Source organism: Danio rerio, chromosome 13 (genome assembly GCF_049306965.1).
Source record: "Danio rerio strain Tuebingen ecotype United States chromosome 13, GRCz12tu, whole genome shotgun sequence".
NCBI lineage: Eukaryota > Metazoa > Chordata > Actinopteri > Cypriniformes > Danionidae > Danio > Danio rerio.
This window is the reverse complement of record NC_133188.1, coordinates 28,242,501-28,265,000: the sequence shown is the minus strand read 5'-3', so window position 1 is coordinate 28,265,000 and position 22,500 is coordinate 28,242,501. Positions and strand designations below refer to the sequence as shown.

Below are 22,500 nucleotides of genomic sequence, written 5' to 3'. Positions count from 1 at the left end.
GTATCGACTGATATGGCTTCAAGTGATCAGTAATCGTGATCGGCCCCGAAAACATTATATTATATTATATTATATTATATTATATTATATTATATTATATTATATTATATTATATTATATTATATTATATTATATTATATTATATTATATTATATTATATATTATATATTATATTATATTATATTATATTATATTATATATTATATTATATTATATCATATTATATTTTGCACAGTGTAAACTATTGAAAAAGCTAAAAAGGTCAAAATCACAGTATTATAGTAAAAAAAAAATTGTTGCAGTCACTGCTCATTTAAACCAAAGTCTGGTGCATCACACCTGAGCATTGACATGAAGCTCAGTCTGTGAGTCGTCTCTGCAGTGAGTGAACACATCTCTGAAGACACAGACACACAAGCTCTCTCTTAAAGACGCACAAACCACTCTCTCATCCCCCTCTCAAAAGGTGCACACTCACTCACTCGCATCAAACACAACTGGTGAGGGAGATGAAGATAATTAAAAGCGGGGCCCGGCGGGGCTTCAGAAGCCCCATCTGCAGATGCTTCCAGATCAGCCCAGAGACATTTAAGATGGGAGAGAGAGAGAGAGAGAGAGAGAGAGAGAGAAAGAGAGAAAGAAGCTCTTGACACTTAGACTTCGTCCAGAGAGGATGTGGCTGTGAAAGGAAGTGTCACCTGTGAAGAAGAAAAAAAAACACACACTCATTCGCTTTCTCTGTTTTTTTCCACTTCTCTCGCTCTAACACTATCTATAGCTCACTTTTCACATTGTGCATTTGCCTAGCGCAAGCTTTCAGACCTGTAAGTGCAATGGTGCACACAAAGCAGGTCTAAAATACTGTCAGCCGAGCAGGAGAGAGAAACCATTAACTGATCCAGCAAGCAGTATGGCAGCTACACCCTGAAGTGGCATTATTCCCCTCTCTCTCTTTCTCTCTTTCTCTCTCTCCTCTCTCTCTCTTTTCTCTCTCCTTTTTTTCTACCAATCAGACATCAGAGTTCCCTGGCAACAAAATTGGGCACCGGGTTGGGGGTTGGTTGTATTTCATACTCATAATGACACCTCGTTCACAAGGGCTCTGCCGATGATTTCGAAGAGGTGACTCGCAATGCCATGCCTCCCACGTAGGTATGGCTGCTTTTACGCACACACACACACACACACACACACACACACACACACACACACACACACACACACACACACACGCGCACATACACATACACACTCTCACACACACACCTCCTGCTGACCTTGAGCTGAATGTGGCGTCAGCTGCCCGCCAAACTGTATGGCCCCTCCACCACCTTGATTCTCTCTATCCAGTAAGAGCAGCACAATGCAGATCCAGCGAGTGGATGGAGAATAACTGGCAGACGCCCCGTCACTGCAGGCTGGCCACTGTGCTGTTTCACTCTGATGAAATTTAATTAGTGCTTCCTACTAGGCTTGTCAAAATACCAATCATTTTGTAGGCAATTGTAGTGGCTGCGTCAATTTACCGATCTGTTTGTTACTGGTGCAAGAAATAAATAGGTTTTTTTTAAAGGTGAATTTTAATAATATTAGAAATACATTATTTGTGGCATTCATTTATATATTATATTATATTATATTATATTATATGCCACATTTATTAAATATAACTATATTTTATTAAAAGTTTTAATAAAATTGAGACTTTATTTATTTAGGTAACATGCAGTACATTTATAAGTTTAATTATGTAACCTATTATTATTATTACTATTATTATATGTATGATATTATGTTAAATACAAATAAAAAAAATAGTGGTAATAAATATAGTATGGGCCTTAGCTTTTATTAATTATTGTATGTATGGTTATTTAGTGCATGAACATGCTTTCTTTAGTAAAGTGAAATATTAACGCTTTAGTTAACACTTTACAATAAGGTTCATTAATACGTTTACTAACATGAACTTATCATGAACAACACATGTACAGCATTTATTAATCATAATTGAACATTTACTAATGCATTATTAACATCCAAGTCCATGCTTGTTAACATTAGTTAATGCACCATGAGTTAACATGAACTAACAATCAACTACTCTATTTTCAACAACTAACGTTAACTAACATGAACAAATACAGTAGTAAATGTATTTTTCATTGTTTGTTCATGTTAGTAAATGCATTAATTAACATTAACTAATGAACCTTAATGTAAAGTGTGACCACATTTTAAATACTTAAAACATGAAATATGTTTTAAAAATAAAACTATAAAGTACAGATTTGTTTTTGCACAATTTTTTTTTTTTTATATCTGATATATATACCAAAGGTGAATATATATACATATATATAGTATGACAAATATTGCAGCTGTTGTACTTTTAAGGCTTTTCAGGTGAGAATGTAGTTGTTTAGACTGCAAATATCCAGTTTATTTAAAAGTATAATGCCTATTTTAAATATTAATAGTTTTGGAGATACAGTGCGTCGGCATCCATTAGCCTGTCATACTGAGGAGAGCAAAGCGGTTGATGTTGTCCATCCACAAGGTGGTGACAGAGATGGCATAATAAGCCATTAGAGGAGAAAAACTCATCATAATTCCTAACTTCAACCGATTAAATCATTATTAAACTGGTAAGTGACTTTCTAAGTTGATTTCTCTTTTTTTGAGTTACAGTGCTGTATTTATACCATAGTAATTGTAGTGTATTGAGTGTGAGATGGGACTCGCATATCAGGAATGTATGTGTTTTGTGTTGGCCACTCTTTGTATAACCCCAAGTTACTTTTTGGTTGGCCATCTGTTTGTTTCTAATGAGTCTTCTGTTTTCGCAACTGCAGACTTGTTCAATAAAAAGAAAGAAAGAGGAAATGCCCGCATGTGTTTAATGTTTTTAATTTTTGCAAAAAACAACAGTAATCTGGTAGTGTTTGCGCTGCTTTGGCTTTTTCAGGGTTAATTATTGTGATTTCTCGATTGCAACAGTGAATGGGAAATGACATTTCATGTCATTCAGCCTTATAATCTTAAAATGTGAGCAAAATCACCTGTTTTGTCAGCACTTCCAACTTTAGATATTATGCTAGAGAATCATTCGAGTACTAGGTATAAAATTATGTAGGTGAATTAGTTTGTTGTACAAAAGAGTTTTAGACTCTCGTGTTTGATTTTCTTTTTTATATACATGATTATGCTGTCGAACTGTTTTATAAACATATCATCACACTTGTAGCCAATAGCCTTGTGATCAGTAGCCCAACTGCGATTTAGGTGTCCTGTGTTTGAATCCTGGCTCGTGGACCTTTTCTGATCCTATCCCTCTCTGTCCAATGTTGCTTCTTGTCCATACAATGTTCTCTCAACAGAACAGCAAAAATAAGTCATATATAGGTAATATTTTGGATGAAACAAATACAAAGTAGGTTAACATTTCCACTTTTCCAGACCCTTTTCAACCAGTGAGTGCTCACATGCTCTTCAAACTAATTTGATCATTTACAAGACCACTCTGACTCTAAGTCACCTTGTTAAAGAGATTAGTCAAGGCACTTTGTCTTGATTTAAATTGGAGTCTTTGATTGGAGGCGTCTCTGTGTTGCTGGACATGGACACACTTAAAGAGATGTGCCATACTGTAAAATCTTTGTTTACCTCTTCTGTGCGTCTTTTCCTGGCCTGTAAAAGCATGCTTCTGATATTCTAACACACTTCTGTACCAAGGGAGAGACCAAATGAATCACAAACTGTCGCTAAATGAATCTATCAATTTCACCTAGTAATAATATTGCACTCATAATCTGTTTACCATTTTATTATTTTTCTGTAATAGCAGTCAGTAATGGTGAGGTCCTACATGATGATAAGAGCCTAATTGTACAATTATACGCACATTGCATCTTAACCATTAGCCCCGCTCCCCCTTTTTACCAATTCATTTATGCATGCATAGTGCAAACACAACAGCAGCCAGTTAGGTATTATTTGCCATGTGTCTAATTTGCTGCGAATCAGGAAAGCATTTGTGCTGGTTGGGAAAAGGAGGATGTTTACCCGATGGAGGCATGTTTGGAGTATAATTGAAGCATCATTAGCTGACGTGACTGCACATGGGCTTGTGTGTGTGTTATAACATTGGGACGTTATGGGATCTCCTGTGACAGCTTGTCATTGGATTTCAGTCACTGCATACATCAATTACTGTGTCAAAGGATTGCAGTTAGATGTTTTTTTTTTTTAAAGACCGTAATACTTTTTATTTTGGTAATGTAGTTTTGTCACTGAATAACTATTGTCATTTTATTTATAGTTAGCATTTTTAAGAAAGGCCACACAGTGTTGGAGTAATTAGTGCTGTCGCCTCACAGCAAGAAGGTCGCTGGTTCGATCCTCGGCTGGGTCAGTTGGAGTTTCTGTGTGGAGTTTTTATGTTCTCCCTGCGTTTGCCTGGGTTTCCTCCAGGTGTTCCAGTTTCCCCCAAAGTCCAAAGACATGCAGTACAGGTGAATTGAGTAGGCTAAATTGTCCATAGTGTATATGTGTGCGAATGAGTTTGTAAGGGTTTCCCAGTGATGGGTTGTGGGTGAAAGAGCATCCGCTGCGTAAAACATATGCTGGATTAGTTGGCGGTTAGTTCCGCTGTGGCAACCCCAGATTAATAAAGGGACTAAAATAAATTTTTAAGAAATAAATTTGTGTAATTAATTACAGAATAAAATATGAACTCGTTGTAAGAAAAAAATTAGGTGTATATTTTGGTACCAATATTTATAGCAACACCAGACAATGAGGTATATGAACACAGCCTTGAATTCCATTCAGCTAGCCCCTGCGCTTCCGGTGAATTGTCATCCCATACAAAATCACTGCGTTCTTCACTTTCTGGCTGAGATACGATGTAAAGTAGGTCTCAGACCAAACAAGAAGCACTGCATTAAATTCTGTGCCTCGTCTTTAAAACATGAAAATTAATTTTACCCCAGTATTTTTAATGGTGTTTCTGCGCTAGCCTGCTAATAATGACGGTGAAACAGTCTTTTTTTTTGCGCTTTAACAACCAAATAGATGGATAAGTCTGTTTAACTGATTATATCTGAATTACATTGCAACATTGGTGCTGTAAAAGAAATCTTATGACATTGAAAATAGTCATAAACCTTTCACCAGAAGATCATCATTGGCTAAAAAAAAAAAAACTAGCTGTGCATATAGCTCATGAGTTTAAAACTGATTCTTGACTGTCAATAAAAGTCACTTTGGAAACTACAGATTTAAATTTACAATATTGAACATTGTTGGAACAGAGATCAAGGTCTTATAATGCAATTTTAAAACGTGAATAAATGCAAAACAGACAATTCATGGACAATGTTTATTAAAATATACAATAAAATTAATTTAAAATAACATTTTAGAGTATTTTAGTATTTAATATTTTGTTTTTTTTAAATGGTTTCATACTTTTTTGTAATTATAATAATATGTTCTTAATTATATGAAATTTAAAAAATATATAAATATAATTTAGTTTCCAAAAAAAGTAAACAAACATTGTAATAATAAATCACAATATTAATGTTTTTTACTTTACTAAAACCTTACATAAACGCAACATTTTTTAAGAAATCTTACAGCTTTTAAACAGTATTCACAGTCAAGCCACTTTTAGGAGTCTAGTCCAGGGATAGGACAATAACAGGTTTCAAGATTTACTGCGGTTTGGAAAAGTCAAGGTTTTAAAACTGCTAAAATCTTGTTATATCATTCCTATTGTATATGTAAGTTTTTTTTTGTTTTTGTTTTTTTATTTAAAGGTGCACTAGGTGATCTGCCATAATGCTAACCGGTTAGCATAATGTCTTTAAAATGTAGTCCCTCGCCTGGCATCCAAAGCCATGCCTTCTAAAACACCTTAATATTGAATCTATCTACCTTTAAGATGACAGAAAACCTCTATACCATGTCATTCGTCAGTTAGAAAACTGTATAGTACTTTATAATACTACAATTCTGAATGAAAAACTGTATTATATCTAGCACGTTTTTAATTGTTCAGCAAGCAAAACTTGTCATAATGTGCAATATTTCATGCATGCAAAGACAGCTTGTCTCACTCTCTCACATGCTTTGTTCTAAAGCGACAACTGTATGCTGGCAGGGTGCAGGAATTACACCTATCACTAAGCCATACTTGCATGCTATTTCAGACCGAATATTCAAAGCATGGTAGAGAACACGTCACAGGTTGTCATTGTTCGAAAATGAACCAATGTGAATATGAAACAAACTTCAGCTCAGTAAAGCAGACTATGCAGAATAGCGCTTTTTACTGATGTATTTTTGTTAAACTAAATTAAAATTACATTATCAATGCTGTAAAAGGACCTTATGAAACTGAAAACTGAACTGAAATTTCTTATGAAACTGAAAAAATTTCAGTAACTGAACAACACTTCTGTGCATGTAACCCATTCGTAACAACAAAATCTACACCAGCCTTGCGTGACTAAAATAATTTTAAAACAAAACATTACCTGTCTCAAAGAAATTCTTCAGTCCTGCCTGGTGTCGTCCTTCCTACAGCATGCAAGTGCAACTCCAATATTGATCCAGGATTTTAAAACGTTTTTATTCATCATTTGTTTTTACTATTCTTATCTCTCTTTCTTGTGCATGTGTCGTGAACACACCACTCGTGCATGCGCTAATGGTGGATCTGCCTGAACAGATGCACAGATGTACAAATCTACATTTGTTAATAGACAGTTTGGGCTACTTGTCAGAGTTATGGGAATTGTTGACCTGACAATATTTAATTGAATGATCTTTTTTTAGTTTTATACCTTACCCAGAATATAAAATTACATATAAATACATTTAGATCATCTATTTTAAACATTACTATTGAAATATGAAGAGACTTTCTACAAGCACAATAAAAAATGTTTGTGAAGAGTGAAGACACACCTACTGCACATTCAATGTGTTTTTTAATGAGCTGTAAAGATATCAGTGTTTTTGAAACTAATAAAGTCAGCAGAAGGTAGTGCTTTATTTAATTATTTAGCCTGACATGTTTACTGTTCCCAAATATTATAAAAAACAAAATAAAATAAAATGAACTTTGTTAAATGGGAACATTTTAAGTTTATTTATTTATTAAATTACCCTGACATTTAAGAATAACTTATTTTAAGGCAGTAATCATAATACCGTGATACCGTGACACGACAACTGTGACATTTTTATCCAAGGTTATCATACCGTCAGAAACTTATGCCGGCCCATGCCTAAACTAGGCTAAGTGACCAGATAATGATTATGATTCCACCTCCTTTTTCACATCTGAAGAGCTCAATAATCGACCTTATCATTCATATTATTATTATTTTACAGGTGAGGCCAGCAGGTCTTAATACATTTACAAGAACGTTTTCAGAAAAGCAAGTGCTCTCCAAAAGTTCCAGTAAATGCACACACTTAGAGGAACGGCACTCGAGCCCAGTCGATGCCTCTAAAGTGTACACACTCTCTCACGCTCATTGCCGTAAACCTCCTTCAAACACAATCCTTTCCTGTCGCTGAATAGGACTCGAAACGATCAAAGCCTCACCGAGTCGCGTGTTAGATGAACGTTTGATCCGACGGAGTGCTCTCCACGGCCAATGGAAACCCCTCTTCCTGTCTGCCCGCGGGGAGGAAGCGACCGGCTGAGAGGTCAGGCTAATATTTAGAGATGATAAGTGGATACCGCTGGAGGTCTCCAGGCTTCTTGTTAAGGGTTAGTTAGAAAGCCTCCTCCTTCACGCAACCTCAAACACGGGATCACTGCACTTCCAGACACTCCAGCTCAAACATTCATGTGCCGCGGCCGTGAAATTGCCATGAGCAGATGAAGTGTGGAGACACCCAAGTTGCAGCTGATTGTTTTTTAATGCGTCGAGCAGTGAGACTCACACATTACTACACACTGATCGGAGTATGAGAGAGAGGGGGTGCGTTCACTGATATGAGAGGATCAATAAAATATCACAGAGTGTTAAATACTGTATCAAGTACATGCTGAGATCTAGCTGAATGTGCAGAGCTTTCGAAATACGGTGAATGATTCAAACGTTAAGTGACATTAGGATCTTGTAGTATCGATTTCACTAGTGAGTTTGGGTTGAGACTATTGGGAATTTGGCATCCAGTGGTGGGAATACTTGAGTGTATTGCTGTCAAACGATTGATTGTGATAAATCGAATGCACAATAAAAGTTTATATGTATAGTATGTGTATGTATAGATGCAATGTATATTAAAATAAAATTTTATTTATTTTGTTTAAATATACAATATAAAAATATTGCACTGTTGTACTGTTTAACTTTTTTTAAGTGTGGCAAATGTTTGCATCAGCCTTTTAAGTGTTTTAAACTCTTTTTTTTTTATTTAAGTTTGAACTGTTTTCAACTTGCACTTTCATCACTTTCACTTAATTTTAACATTTTGCAATTTATAGTTTTAAGTTCAAACCTTAAATTGACATAAAATGTACTCTTTTATACTTTAAAGCCACACATCAATGTGGTACAGTATATGCACTTGGGCTTTTAATTTTCAATCAGCCAGCCCAAGCGCTTTCGGTGAACTGCTGCTCCATTATAAAATCACCACATTTAAGATCAGATTTAAATCAGTGATCTTCACTGCCTGATTGATATGATATAAAGTGGGTATCCAAACAGACTAGAAGCACTGCATTCCATTCCATTTTTTTGCACCATGTCTTTAAAATAGAAAGTTTTTTGCTGAAAAAATTGGCTAGTGATTGCACAAGCTTCTTTCATCTTGTTTTATGCTTAAACAACTAAATAAATGCTTAACTGTGCATTCACACCGAAGGCGGGAAGAGCATCAAAATTTGCTACATCGATCATATATTTAAAGGAGCTGTTGCAGCACATCAGCAAACCACTTACATTCCTGCATGAAAATGTGCTTTCCATCGTGAAAATATTGTGCGTTTTTAATTAAATTCATTTAACTATGGAAGATCAAGTTGTTGCGTGTGGTGTGGCTTTGCTCTATTTATCCAATATTTTCGTATGTCTGAAAAATTCTCAGGCAGCAATTCTTTTGTATTAGTTATAATAGTTATTAGTTATAATGTGTCGTTATAGTTAGCATGAGATTCCTGCTTCAAAAAAAAACATATATAACATTAATGCATATCAGTAACTTGCCAGTAGTAGTTTTTTAATTTAAGTCCTTGTAAATCATCATAAATTACTGGAAATTTGGCGGCCGCAATAATCAAATCCTTGGGAACAATTGTACTCTGAACCAAAGTTTACAAGACTGTGTTCTCTGGACGCCTCTCAAGCGGTGGACTTAAACATTCCGATTGCTTGCCGCTCAACCACGCCATAGCTCATTACTAGGGCCACACAGAATCTGCGTGCATTTTTTGCTATTTCTGCGCAGAATTTTGTTAAAAATCATTGGATTTATATAAAATGATTATGGGACTATCGTAACTTAAAAACTTGATATATGAAATAAAAAGGAAAACCTTTTAAACTTTTATTTAATATTTACAATGTAAATCCAATAACATCCACTTTATTTGGTAAACAAAGCAAGTTTTTTTATGTTAAAGTTACTTTTATTCAGTTGCTTGTGTATCTTTAAGTAATGCCAACTTAATTTGATCATTTTACAACCTATATATTTAGGTTTGTCCAACCTTTTTTTAAATAATATTAGTTGTTTAAAGCCACACGTTAATCAAAGTTACTTTATCTTAGTTTTCAGTTTATTCAGCACATTTTATTATTTCTTTCTACTTATCCTTCAACAAAAGTGTCTTTAAAAAGTAAACAAGTATTAAACAAAGCATTTATTCACTTAACTTTTTCGACTGTCACAAGAATTCTTTGAGATCAGTACTTATTGTGTTTTAAACGGTGTTCAATCTTAAATCGCAATCAGAACATATCAACAACTGCATGCTACTTGGTCAAAAGCCACAACTTTATCAGTGTCTCAGTCATTTTTGCTCTTTCTGTTTCCTATTTCCTTCTTTTACAGAAGTTAAAGTGATTGTTTACTCAAAAATAAAGAAAAAATATGTAAACACAAACTTTTATTCTGAACGCGAATAATCATAATTCATTATTTGTTAACTCTACCTGAGTGAGACGGCAGTGCCCTGAACTTCTCTTCACCCGTGTTTTGTATGGCTAAACTTGCAGTCTGTGGTATGCTTAATACTGTCTTTTCCCAAGATTTATGAGCACTTTTGGGGCCCCAAAGAGGAGAGATGAAGTTTCCTTCAAAGCCACAATTCACCTCGTCATTTATTAGCGGCGGCGGTTGGCTTGGCGGAATGCAGCTATGTGTGTGAGAAGAGTTAGAGTAACACTGTGCAGATGTTTGGGCATAGAGCAGATGTCAAGAACGGGGGTTTGGGGAGGCAGGGATTCGCATGTAAAATGAGCAATCGCTCTGAGAGATATCACCTGCAATTGTTGATAGGTAATGATGTGCACGTCTACGCAAATCCCTTCCTCCATGTCTGACTGGAGCTTGAACATGGACTCACTAGTATGTAGTGTTATTTTTAGGAAAGTGTTTAATGCTCCTCCAGTCATTTAAATTGATCAGTATTCAGAACAGGGAAAATTGATTTAATTATTGTAAAAAACAAGTTGATATGTTGCCATACACTGTAATCAAATGGTTGAAAGTTGAAGTTATAATGAAATCAGAAAGTAAAAGAGGTTGTGTTGTAGTATAGGGCCTATATGAAGCCGTTTTATTGTTTCTTTGTTTACATTTTTATTTAACCTTAGGGTCCACATGAACCAGAAGCTGTGAACGTTTTTTTCATATTGTGACAGTTCCTAGAGTACCAGAATATTAGATGAGAAAACAGTGGACGTGGCTTGTTAAGTATGTTTACTATGCCTAAATCCTAAAAATCACATAACTAAAAAAAAAAAAAAAAAAAAGTGCATTTTCAGATTTTAATTAAAGATTAAAAGGGCAAACAATTTTTTTGGTCTAAATGACATTTACAGATGAATTGTTTGTCAAGTAATTTGTAAACCTGTCAGTCACAAATTACATTTAAAAGCATGTGGAAAGCGCGAGGTGTGTCGCTTCCTTCAGTATTCAACACGATTTGCACTCATGCTCCTTTGTTGTGTCTCGACAGCCAGAAATCGTTTGAGGATGACAAGCTAACAAAACATTGCTGCAGGTCCAGTACAAGTTTTATTTATGGAGAAAATTAAAAAGCACTGGGTGTTTGGGTGTTCTGTGTTTGTCTGAGGTAATTAGTCCACCGAAATGTGTATATTCTATACAAAGTATGAAGCTGATCACTCAGTTCTTGTAACGTGACTTGTGGTGCTCATGCAACATTCTGAAAGTAGAGACGTTTTCAACTGGGTGTGCATGGAATCCTCACACACGTCACTTCAAATATGCGTGCGCAAATGACACTATTTGTGAACGACCTATTTCATGGCAGTATCACAAAGAGGTCTCTGATCTTTAATGCATGGCAAAAAAAAAATCTGGATACATACAAAAGTAGACGCAACTACTGATGTGGTCAAACAGAACATCTGACCCTTGTGTTTGATGACGAACACACACAGTAGTCTATTTATTTGTTTTGCCGTATAGGTCTGTTTTAGGGATTATTTATTACATCTTTACTAGGTGAGTTTTATTTTTTTGCCTTTTTCTGTTTTAGAGACATGTTACAGGTCTTTAATAAAGATATAATTATTTTCCTTTGGAAATGTGTTTCATAATCACACTGTAAAATGTCTCAGTGTGTGTCAAAATCGTGTTTAAATCCAAATCACAATATTGTTCAAGAAAATCATAATAGGTTTCTGTTGCCCATATCGCACAGCCCAAATGTGAGCTAGCAAAATCATATGGTTAGTTTTGATTTCATTCGCACTTTAATTTCTGGTTGTTTCAAATTAAAATCACAGCTAAACTACTTAACCCAACCAACAACTACAATAAACAGGACATTATTTTTTTTTAGGGTATCTTAGTTACTCTTTTAGTTGCAAAACTTACACTGTCAGGAGGACAGTCAAGGAAACTCATTGAGGTTATGTTTTAACACCCAACAAGCATTTTTTTATTGTAGTTAACATCATAAAAATGGTTCTGACTTTGCTTATTTATTTGTTAATATTTAGAACAGAAGGTGAATTAAGAAAGGTAAAATAGGCAGAAATCATTTTGACATTCTCGGTAAATTACTTTTACTATAAACAAATTACTTATTGTAAATTTAGTTTGTATTGCAGTTTCCAAATTTACTTTCAGATATATTGTACATAGGTTTTTCCACATTGGGTACACAAAACAACCAAACATAGCAATCCAGAAGTTGTAGAAATGAAGAAAAAGCCATAAATAAATAAATGCTGAAATTAATGATTCAGGGATGTTATAAGAACAATCAAAACAATACACTCAATTGTTTTCTATCATCAAAATGAAAATTGATGAAACTGATTTTTTTGCTTTTGTATTACAATGCTTACATTTCTAATGATTAAAAAAAAATCATGACTTGTATTCAGAAAAATATGGCAGTTTATTCTTCACTTTTGTACCCCAGAGCTCATGTTTTTCCACACTCTGGAAGTTAGCAGCAGTGTGAAATGAACTGGTGTGTTTGAATATAATGAATGTTGAACTTTTGGCTGGCATGTATGCTGAATACCTGAATATCCCTTTACCTTTAGTTTGCCATTATAAATTTATCTCTCATATAAAATGTTGAAATATTAACACCACAAACAAGAAATATCTTTGCCCTGAGTTATAATATATATTTTTTGTTCGTTTTGCTTTCCTCTGGACTATTATGTTAACAAGCCAAGCAGTTACTGATTTATTTGTATATTGTTTTCAAATCGAGTTGCTTTTTGGCTGTAACCTGGCACACCTGGCTGAGACCCATCATCCAGCCTCCAGGGCACTGGCTGAAAGAGGCAGTAGCGGTACAGCTGTACTCCCACACACACACACACACACACACACACACACACACACACACACACACACATACTGCCTTCTATAAACAAAACATGTTTCATCCATAGCAGGGGCTTTAAGCCTCCTGGCTGGATGTTGTGGTCATGTTTAGGGCATGTAGGATATGCTGGAGCAGGGAAGTCAGTATCAAATACATGCTGGGGTCATCTGACCTTCCTTTATCTGATCTTTCCTGTCGGGAAAGCATTTAAAACAAATGCCTGATGAAGGTGGTTTAAATCATGACTGCACTGCATTAACACATTACCTACAGAGGTTTGTTTAAATACCAAGACTTTTTTGGTATGAAGGTGATACTATTCCTTTCATGATAACCTGATTCATTTTGTTGAATTTTTCAAATGGCCGGCATGTAGAGATTGTGTTTTGTTTATAGTTTTTACCTTTGTACCAAACCCAAGCTTTCAGTCTTAAAAGAAATTGATTATTATTGTCATTATTATTATTAATATTATTATTAGTAGTAGTAATAGTAGTAGTAGTAGTAGTAGTAGTAGTAGTAGTAGTATTATTATTATTATTATTATTATTATTAATATTATTATTATTATTATTAGTAGTAGTAGTAGTAGTAGTAGTAGTAGTAGTATTTTAAATGTGGCAACAAAGTTATATAAAAGAACATATAGAACTTAATCTTTTGTCTTAGACATGCTCATTTTATACTGTACCTAGCATTTAATCATAATTCCACATTTTGTAAAGATGATAATTTGCAATTATTTGCGCAACACTGAACCATTTTCAAAATGTTTCTAGTAAATATCACCTGTGAATTCTTTCATTATGCATAATTCTCCAGTCAAGCTGTAATTTTGTCAAAATGTGTGAAAACATTATTTATTTGCATCTGTTTGGAGTACTAAATGCTTTCTTTGAGATTATCCTTAACAGCGTAAACCAGTCTTTAATGTTTAACATTTTTACTATGAAATTATATATTTATTTATTTGTTTGTTTTTTACAAGATAAATTAAATTAGAAGTAGAGTAATGTGTGTTCTTTAAGAGTTTATTTTCTAAGAAACAGTGTAACTGCAGTGCAGTCTATGAGAAACTTTAATACATCCTAATAGCTTTTGCTACAGTACGCCAGAACAGGACCTTTAGCATCATGAACTGTCTTGTCTATTTATGGAGCCACTGACAAGAAACTATTAAAAGCGCTATTAGCTAGTGACATAACAAGGTGACGTGGCGGATCGCTTCGAGATGTGTTCATCATCTGTGTTTGCTGGAAGATGTGAGTCATCCAACAGGAAGAGCATTAGAGGATGAGATGAAGAAGGCGGTGAATAAGTGAATCTGAAAGGATGAGATTCCCGCTCTGGTCAATCTCTTTGACTCTATCAGTATCTCAGATGTCAGCCGTGTCCATTAAAGAGAACATTTTATGCCTCTTTTCATAAGATGGCAAATAAATCTGTTGTCCCTAGAATGTGCATGTGAGGTTTTTGTTAAAATCACCTCAAGGATCATTTATTATAGTGTAAGTTTGACCCAATTTGGTTTTGACCAAAAACACCACGTTTTTTGCATGTGCCTTTAAATGCAAATGAGATGTGGACAGAGGACGGAGCTTTTATGTGCTATATGGGCACTTTAAAAACAACAAAAAAAAGCACACAGACAAAATGTTAGAAATAACCAGTCACATAATAAAGTCCTAAATGGTCAAACTAGAGGTAGCCAATGGGTACAGTATGTTTATTGTCTATTTTTATTCACAAGGAGCAAGTACTGAACTACTGAAATGTATTTAATACTTTATAATATATTAAAGGCTTTTTTGGTGATGGAAGTTTAAAAATACCTCTCATTTGTAGAGTGAAGGCACATGCTTTTCACAGACTTCAACAAAGTGTAAAAATCTTGATGGTTCTCTGGGTCTGGTCTATCAAATCTGATCCTTATTTAGCATTTTATCTCGTCTTATTTAGTATTTTATAAGTCTATATATATTTTTATAATGAATAACTAAGAGATTTTAGCTGCAGTCTGGGCTTTCACTGCCTTTCTACACCTCCCTTTTTCATGTGTTCAATAATATTTCCCTGTCATTTTATTTCTTACGCATAATTTAAATTGTAAACTAATTACAATTGTTTTCTTTGCATACATGGATTTCTTTGGTTGTCATTTGTTATCAGAGAAAACAGTAATGTTTTTCAATACTTATTTTCCCCACTGTAAAACAACATAAGACAACATGTAACATTTACCAACAACAGTGACATTTAAAAGACCCTTCAATGTAGTTCACCATTTAAAATGTTAAAGGACACTGGTTTAAAGGATTTCTAATGGCCACTTTTACATAAAAAAATTCTGTATCATTTCCCTGATGGCAGTACTTCATACATTGGAAATAAAACATGTTTTGGTTCCAACTTCTAGATTGCACCAGGATGTTTCTGAATGGTTAGTGTACACATTTATGTAGTTGTTGTGGAGTGAACTTTACCAAAAAAAAAGCATTTTAACACAGAAAAGGTCCTATTTTAATGGTCCTATTTTCTTTAACAGATCATTATCCATGTAAGGAGCAGCTGCTATTGGGTTATATCATGTCTTAGTAATGAAGTTACATGATATTAAAGTGTTTTGTCTGGTCATTAAGTATTAACTTTCCCTAGTGTGTTTCTAGGTAGGATTAATTCCATGACTCTACACATTTTATTGTATAGAAATTGAATTATATTAATAAATTAGCACTTTCCCACTTTTCACACTGAAATACTAATGAGCGCTTAGAATTACCCATAACAATCGCGGAGGCTTGGTGCTTTTATTAGGCCTGTTAATGGTAAGTGCTGAATTCCCCACAGTTTTGGGTGCCGTGTCTGAGTTTCTAGCGCTCCGCTGCATGAATATTCAAACAGCTCCATTAATGAGAACAGAGCTGGATCAAGGCTGCGGGCTCCACGATACGCTTCAGTATGAGTTTGAAGCAGCGCAGCTGGTGGGTATACGCACATCAGGATGTGATGCGGGGGCATTTCTGCCCTGGGATCTTTCTCAAAAAGAAGTCTTTTCTTCTTTTTCCTTTCCTTTTTTCCCCCTGATTTTTAATAACACTGTACGTTTGAAATGGAGCCAATTCAAGGCGAAAAACACAAATGTGTTGTCAATAAAAAGGGTTTGAAATGGAGTATGACTCTCAGATCAGCTTGAGTTAATTAGCAGCGCTTTTAAGAAGATTAAATGAATTATGCTGCAACAGATTTCTGAAATGGCATAAGAGGGAACATTTTGAATGGTTATATATATCATATAATTTTTGTTTCAAAGTTTATATAAGGCATGTTTATCTCAGAATTGAGACCTAGTGCATATTAATGCATAGCCAATGATACGATACATTAAAAATACATATGAAATAGCTATTGATTCAGAATTGATTCAATTCAATGCAATGTGATGATATGCAATAGATTTTTTCCTTCAAGTTCCTCTAAACGGAAAGCAGTTGATATTACTTGTTGACTTTCTCACATACTTGTAGCCATGCATCTTTTCTATTTGGTTTTATGGCAGCTTTATTGTTTGTAGCTGTATGTACAAACAGCAGAACTTTTAAAAAGGCTCTTCTTAAAAGTATGAAAATTTCTAAAAGCTAAAATCATTAAATAAAAAATAAATTAAATAAAGAATAGAATACTACATTTTACCACATTTGCTATAATGCTGTGTTTACACCAGACACGGATGAAGCATCAAGCATAATGATTTACTGCAGTTATGTAAAGTCAATGCAATAACACAAACCCGACATCCTGCGGCATCAATGCAGCAGTGAGAGTTAAGCATTTTGTGTGTTTGACACGCGTATCATCTGTTTCTCGTAAATCACTCGAGTTGCAAAAATCTTAACTTCAGCGGACATTTGCGCCACGTTAACTGTCTGGAGCCTGTTCTTTTATAACGGAGTGATTATGACAAAATGCCTTTTGTTGCTATCCCAAGAGGAAATCCTCTTGCCAACACCATACAACAGCTTATCACACTGGGCTCGGCTCAGATCGAAGCTCCGCTGAAAGCCTCCATCATCTAGGTGTAGTTTCTGTAGGAGTCGATGAACTCACAAAGTTGGGTGCACCTCTGAAAGGATCTAGTGCAGGGGTGTCCAAACTCGGTCCTGGAGTGCCGCTGTCCTGCAGATTTTAGCTCCAACTTGCCTCAACACACCTGCAAGGATGTTACCTATAAGAGCTATATGTTATATGTTACCTATAAGAAAGCCTATAAGAGCTTGATTATCTAGCGCAGGTGTGTCTGATTGAGGTTGGAACTAAACTTGGCAGGACACCGGCCCTCCAGGACCGAGTTTGGGCACCCCTGATCTAGTGGACTCAGACACGTCGATTAATGAATCTTCGCTGTTTTTCAGCCTGCATAAAGCACAGCTAATCTATCAGTAAAATTCATGTTAGCCATTTAGCAGCGAAGCTAGAGTCACTGGGCAGACAGAAGCCCTGCACATGATGTGAATCCGTGTCTATTGTGAGGAGAATTTGTCACGCGAATGAAGCGAGTAAACTCAAACTGTTCACGTGTCTATTTACGCATGAATAGCGCGTCTGGTGTGAACACAGCATAGAACTTAATTACCCGTTTGTGTTTAGCACTGCTTGTGTTTAGTCTTATGTTTTATTTACTCCTTATAATACCCCAGAAGTAAAGAAGAAAACATTTCTATAATCAGTTAGTACAAAATTGTATAGAATAAAAAAAAAACATGATTTGAGGCTTTACTGTTAATGTTGATTTGAACATTTATTAATTGATCAGTTTAATACTTCCTTATTAAGTTAACAGTTTAACTAAAACATATTTCCTGACTCCAAATGCTGTAGTGTAGAATATAAAAGTCCCACAATGACAATGTATAATGCAGCATAGATATAATCTTTTACAAGCCAGTGGCTTATTTGAATGATCTGTTAATTATTAATCTCTTTCCGAACTAGACGGTTAATTTACACATACATTTACTACGTTTTCCTTGTTGGTATAGTGAATAGGACTACATGTCTTTTTAATGTTTCCCTTTGTGCTTTTGAAAGCCTTTGATTAAGTCAAATATAATAGTTTTTCACCCATAATCATGTTACCCTGCTTTTTACACACACATACACACACATCAATGGTGTCTTCTCTTGTGTGTGTGCGTCTCTTATCTTTTGGGCTCAGGAAGTAGTTTGAATTAACAGGCCGGCTTTGAAGCCATCAGGCAAGGTTAACTCCACAAGTATTTCCTGTTATGGCATCGCTCTTAATCCATGAAACCAGATTTCTCATCTGTAAAGTAGATAATGTGTCTGGAAAAGCAAAAACATTTACTGTGGGTTATCATGATTAAGCAGCTTAGCCGCGACACACAGAGCGCTGGGGAATAGCGGCGGGAGACAAGCTCCTTTCTCTCCCTCGGAAAAATATCACTACTGGATTGATGCAGTGAGCTTCTCTCGAAAAACAATCAATTTCTGCCCCCGTAATAAATGGCCTGTTTGTTTGGATTCATGGCGGAGTGGAACGAGGGAGTTTTCTTTCCTCCCCATCATGTCATAGCCGGTTAATGAGCCGACTGTGTGCCTGACATTATTGACTGATAAATAACGCAGGAAATTACTTTTGATTCCATTTTGTATTCACATATCACAGCGCTCCAATTAATCAGCAGCAATTTCAGCTTCGGCATTACCTTTTATAAATGTATTCAATTTCATGGCAAATCACAGATGCTACAGCTTATTAAACCCCTCTTGATCTCGCACTAACCTTAATGTAACATGCACGCGCTCTGCATCGCCAAGGCCTAATAATGCCGTGGCAAATGCAGGCTTCTTTCTGACACGTTATTTCACATGTTTCCAAACCACAAACCATGTTAGCGCAGTAATGAACACCGCCCAGCCCTGTGCTGTCCTGCGAGCAGCTAAATCTAAACGACTTTGCACACACTCAGCCAGGATGTGGTCCACGAACAGCTTACCGTGTTTGCCTTCTGACACTTGTTCAAGTTACAAGTTGCTCACGCCACTGTTGGCTGAATGCATTTTAGAGCATACAGATGCCAGACTTCATGTGTAGATACATGTACAGTATCTGTTTGATTTGTTGAGTTTAATTATTTATTTATTTTTTACTTTTAGGAACTTGTTTGAAAAGTATCACTGAAAAGAACAGCTCTCATATTTTGACCTTGGGATTACTTTCTTTTATTATTTATTTCATCAGAATTACTGGATATTTAAAAGGGTAGTTCACTCAAAATGAAATCTGCCTTTATTCACCCTTCACATGTTCAAAACCTATTTGAGCTTCTTTCTTCTGTTGAACACAAAAGAAGTTATTTTGAAGAATGCTGGTTGATATTACCCATTGGCTTCTGTTGTAATATTTTCCTTACTTTGGAAGTCAGTGGGTGCTAATGTTCAAAATATCCTCTTTTATGTTAAAAGTGCTTTGAAATGTGCATTTTTATTCAAATGTTGGACGTTTGTTTATTGTCGTCAATGTTTATTTCAGATCTCATCTGAAACATTAAAAGTGGGTGGTATAAAGAGTAGCTCCTCCCCTTTAAAAAACAGCCAATAGCATAATGGTTCATCACAGCTCTGCCTGTGAAAGGGGTTGAGCTCAAGCACATCAAATGAAAAGCAAACGAGAAGAGTCTTGAAGGGGACGGAGAGCACTCTACTAGATACTAGAGAGCTAGAGAGCATTTGTTTGGTCAAGATTTGGTGAGAACGTAAAAAATCATTGACCCATTTAGTCAGAACCGACAAACCCCAAGCTTTGAATGTTTATATCCATTTGATGTTTTCTAAATGCAAATTTTGTCACTGTCTAAGGGAGTACTGACACTAGGTACAGTTGCTTTGAACCTTGCCGAAGTGTGATTATTTATATATATGTATGTATATTTATCTATGTATGTGTGTGTGTGTGTGTGTGTGTGTGTGTGTGTGTGTGTGTGTGTGTGTGTGTGTATATATATATACACACACATACAGTTAAAGTCAGAATTATTAGCCCCCCTGTTTATTTTTTCCCAATATCTGTTTAACGGAGAGAAGATTTTTTCAACACATTTCTAGACATAATAACTTATTTCTAATGACTGATTTATTTTATCTGTGCCATGATGACAGTAAATAATATTTTACTAAATCTTTTTCAAGACACTTCTATACAGCTTAAAGTGACATTTAAAGGCTTAACTAGGTCAGTAAGGTTAACTAGGCAGGTTAGGGTAATTAGGCAAGTTATTGTATAACGATGGTTTGTTCTGTAGACTATAGAAACAAAATAGCTTAAAGGGGCTAATATTTTGTTTATTAAAAAAATGTTTATTAAAAATTAAAAACTGCTTTTATTCTTGTCGAAATAAAATAAAAAGAGAAGAAAAAGATATTATTGGATGGGGGCTAATAATTCTGACATATATATACATGTATATCATTTAACCCCCTTTGATTTTTTTTTTAATGATGTTTAACAGTGCAAGGAAATTTTCACAGTATGTCTGCTCATATTTTTTTCTTCTGTAGAAAGTCTTATTTGTTTTATTTCGGCTAGAATAAAAGCAGTTTAACTTTTTTTTATATATATATATATAAAATTTATACACATATATTTATATATATATTTAGAGAAATGTTAACCCCTATTTATATATGGGGTTAACATTTCTCTAAAACCTTTGCATGTGAAAGCAATCCCATCAAATATGTTTGACTACCTCTGAAAGTGGTAACCTCTCAGACCCCTGTATTTACCCCTGTAATTGAAATGAAAAAAGTGTCTTATTACCTGGTGTAAACATGGCCTATGAGTGTTGAAGGAATCTCTCTGACAGATGAGTCATGATTCACTCTCTCGACCGATGACTCCTGACTCACGACGGACAGATGTGAACTACTCCTCCGAGGGCAAGCTGAGACTTTCATTTAAGAAAAGCAGGAAGTGTTTGCTTGTGCGTCTCATCCCCACCAATTTGGCCTACTCCCGCCCTCCCCCCTCTATCTCTTTCTTGGTTTAAAAAAAAGCATAGCCATCATGGGATTCAGGCTCCAATTAGTAACCCTTTGAGTGGAGAAGTCTAAACCAGGCAGATGCACTTGTGCAGATGAATGAAGGGGGAAGCGGATGTATGTGCTTGTACTACGAGTCGGGGCTGTTAAATTGGCTCTGATGATTTCCATTTTGTGGCACAATTAGATTAGAGGAAGGAATCGCACGCTGATCAGTGGCTCTGAAATCAGTATGACACGTCTTTGATGAACCCTTCAGTGTTAAGAGAGAGAGAGATAATGTGACGGAGAGAGAGAAGCCCTGTTTTTCACCAGCTCTCTCTGTCTGCCAGAGACCTTTTTTGAAAGGATTTTGCTCTAAGATCAGTTTTCTATAAGCAGCACAGGTGGTATCGTTTGTTTGTATGTGTGTACACCAGAAGCACTGACACAATTTCACAAGAAAATATAGCTAGCGGAGAGTAATACGAACTAGGCCCATGGGAGAAATGTTTCCAGATTTCTAATCTGAGGGGACATTACCATGAGGATCAGCGTATACAAACAAACTACAATTCAAGCTGTTGAGGGACTTGAAGGAGGGAGTCTGTTGATGAGGGAGTCTGTGTGGCATTTGTGTGTGTGCTGCACAAACCACCTTTGTTTTGGTATAAAATAATGCTATAGCTATGGTTAGGGGTGGATTTAACCAATAAGCAAGGTAAGCAGCCACCTAGGGCCCCAGGAAATTGTGGGGCCCCTAATAAATATCAAGAAGTTTAACTTATACCTATAAACATTGTTTTCTATCAAATTTTGTATAGTGAGAGTCAAACAAATACAATTTTTTAATAATTATTTTTTAGAGGTTTCTAAATAATTATTTTAGAGGGAATCGATCTTGGGTCGCCGTGAGCACCTGGGTGTGATGTGTTGACGCATTGACCACTAGGCTATTGGCGGCAACTAAACAAATACAATTTTAACGTGTTAAAATATTATTTAATACACAACAAAATATAATATTATTATAATAATTAGTGATGTCCAGATCCAATTAATTGATCGGAAATCTGATCATGCGGTTTCATACTCAATCGGAATCAGACGTTGCCTCCCGAATCCTGATCAAGACTCAAATATATATGTATGTATATATATATATTCTCATCAGTTTTCAACACATCTATAGTTATGATTCTATAGTTCCTAAAAGCATATTACTGGCCTTGAAAACACTGTGGCAATTTTTTTGTTGTTGTTGTTGTTGTTTACATGCCTGCTTGGTATTTTAAGTTGAGGTGCTGTTTGTTTCTATATATATATTTTTTTTCATTTACTGTTGCACTAAAGTCTAAAAGTGAAGAATTTGTTTTATTTATTACTTG

The 22,500-nt window shown here is 35.3% G+C and overlaps 1 protein-coding gene across 4 annotated transcripts in view; it reads left to right on the top strand.

The window, feature by feature from the left end:
* The window catches only part of adka (adenosine kinase a), a 282,153-nt gene that overhangs the window by 152,001 nt on the left and 107,652 nt on the right, over positions 1-22,500 (top strand). For 2 of the 4 annotated variants that reach the window (XR_012388462.1, XR_012388464.1), the window contains exon 7: positions 2,200-2,864. The exons of the other annotated variants lie outside the window; for them this stretch is intronic. The gene's annotated coding sequence lies outside the window, so the exon portion shown is untranslated. Of the gene's footprint in view, positions 1-2,199; positions 2,865-22,500 lie in introns of those variants that run through there. 4 annotated transcript variants of the gene reach the window in all.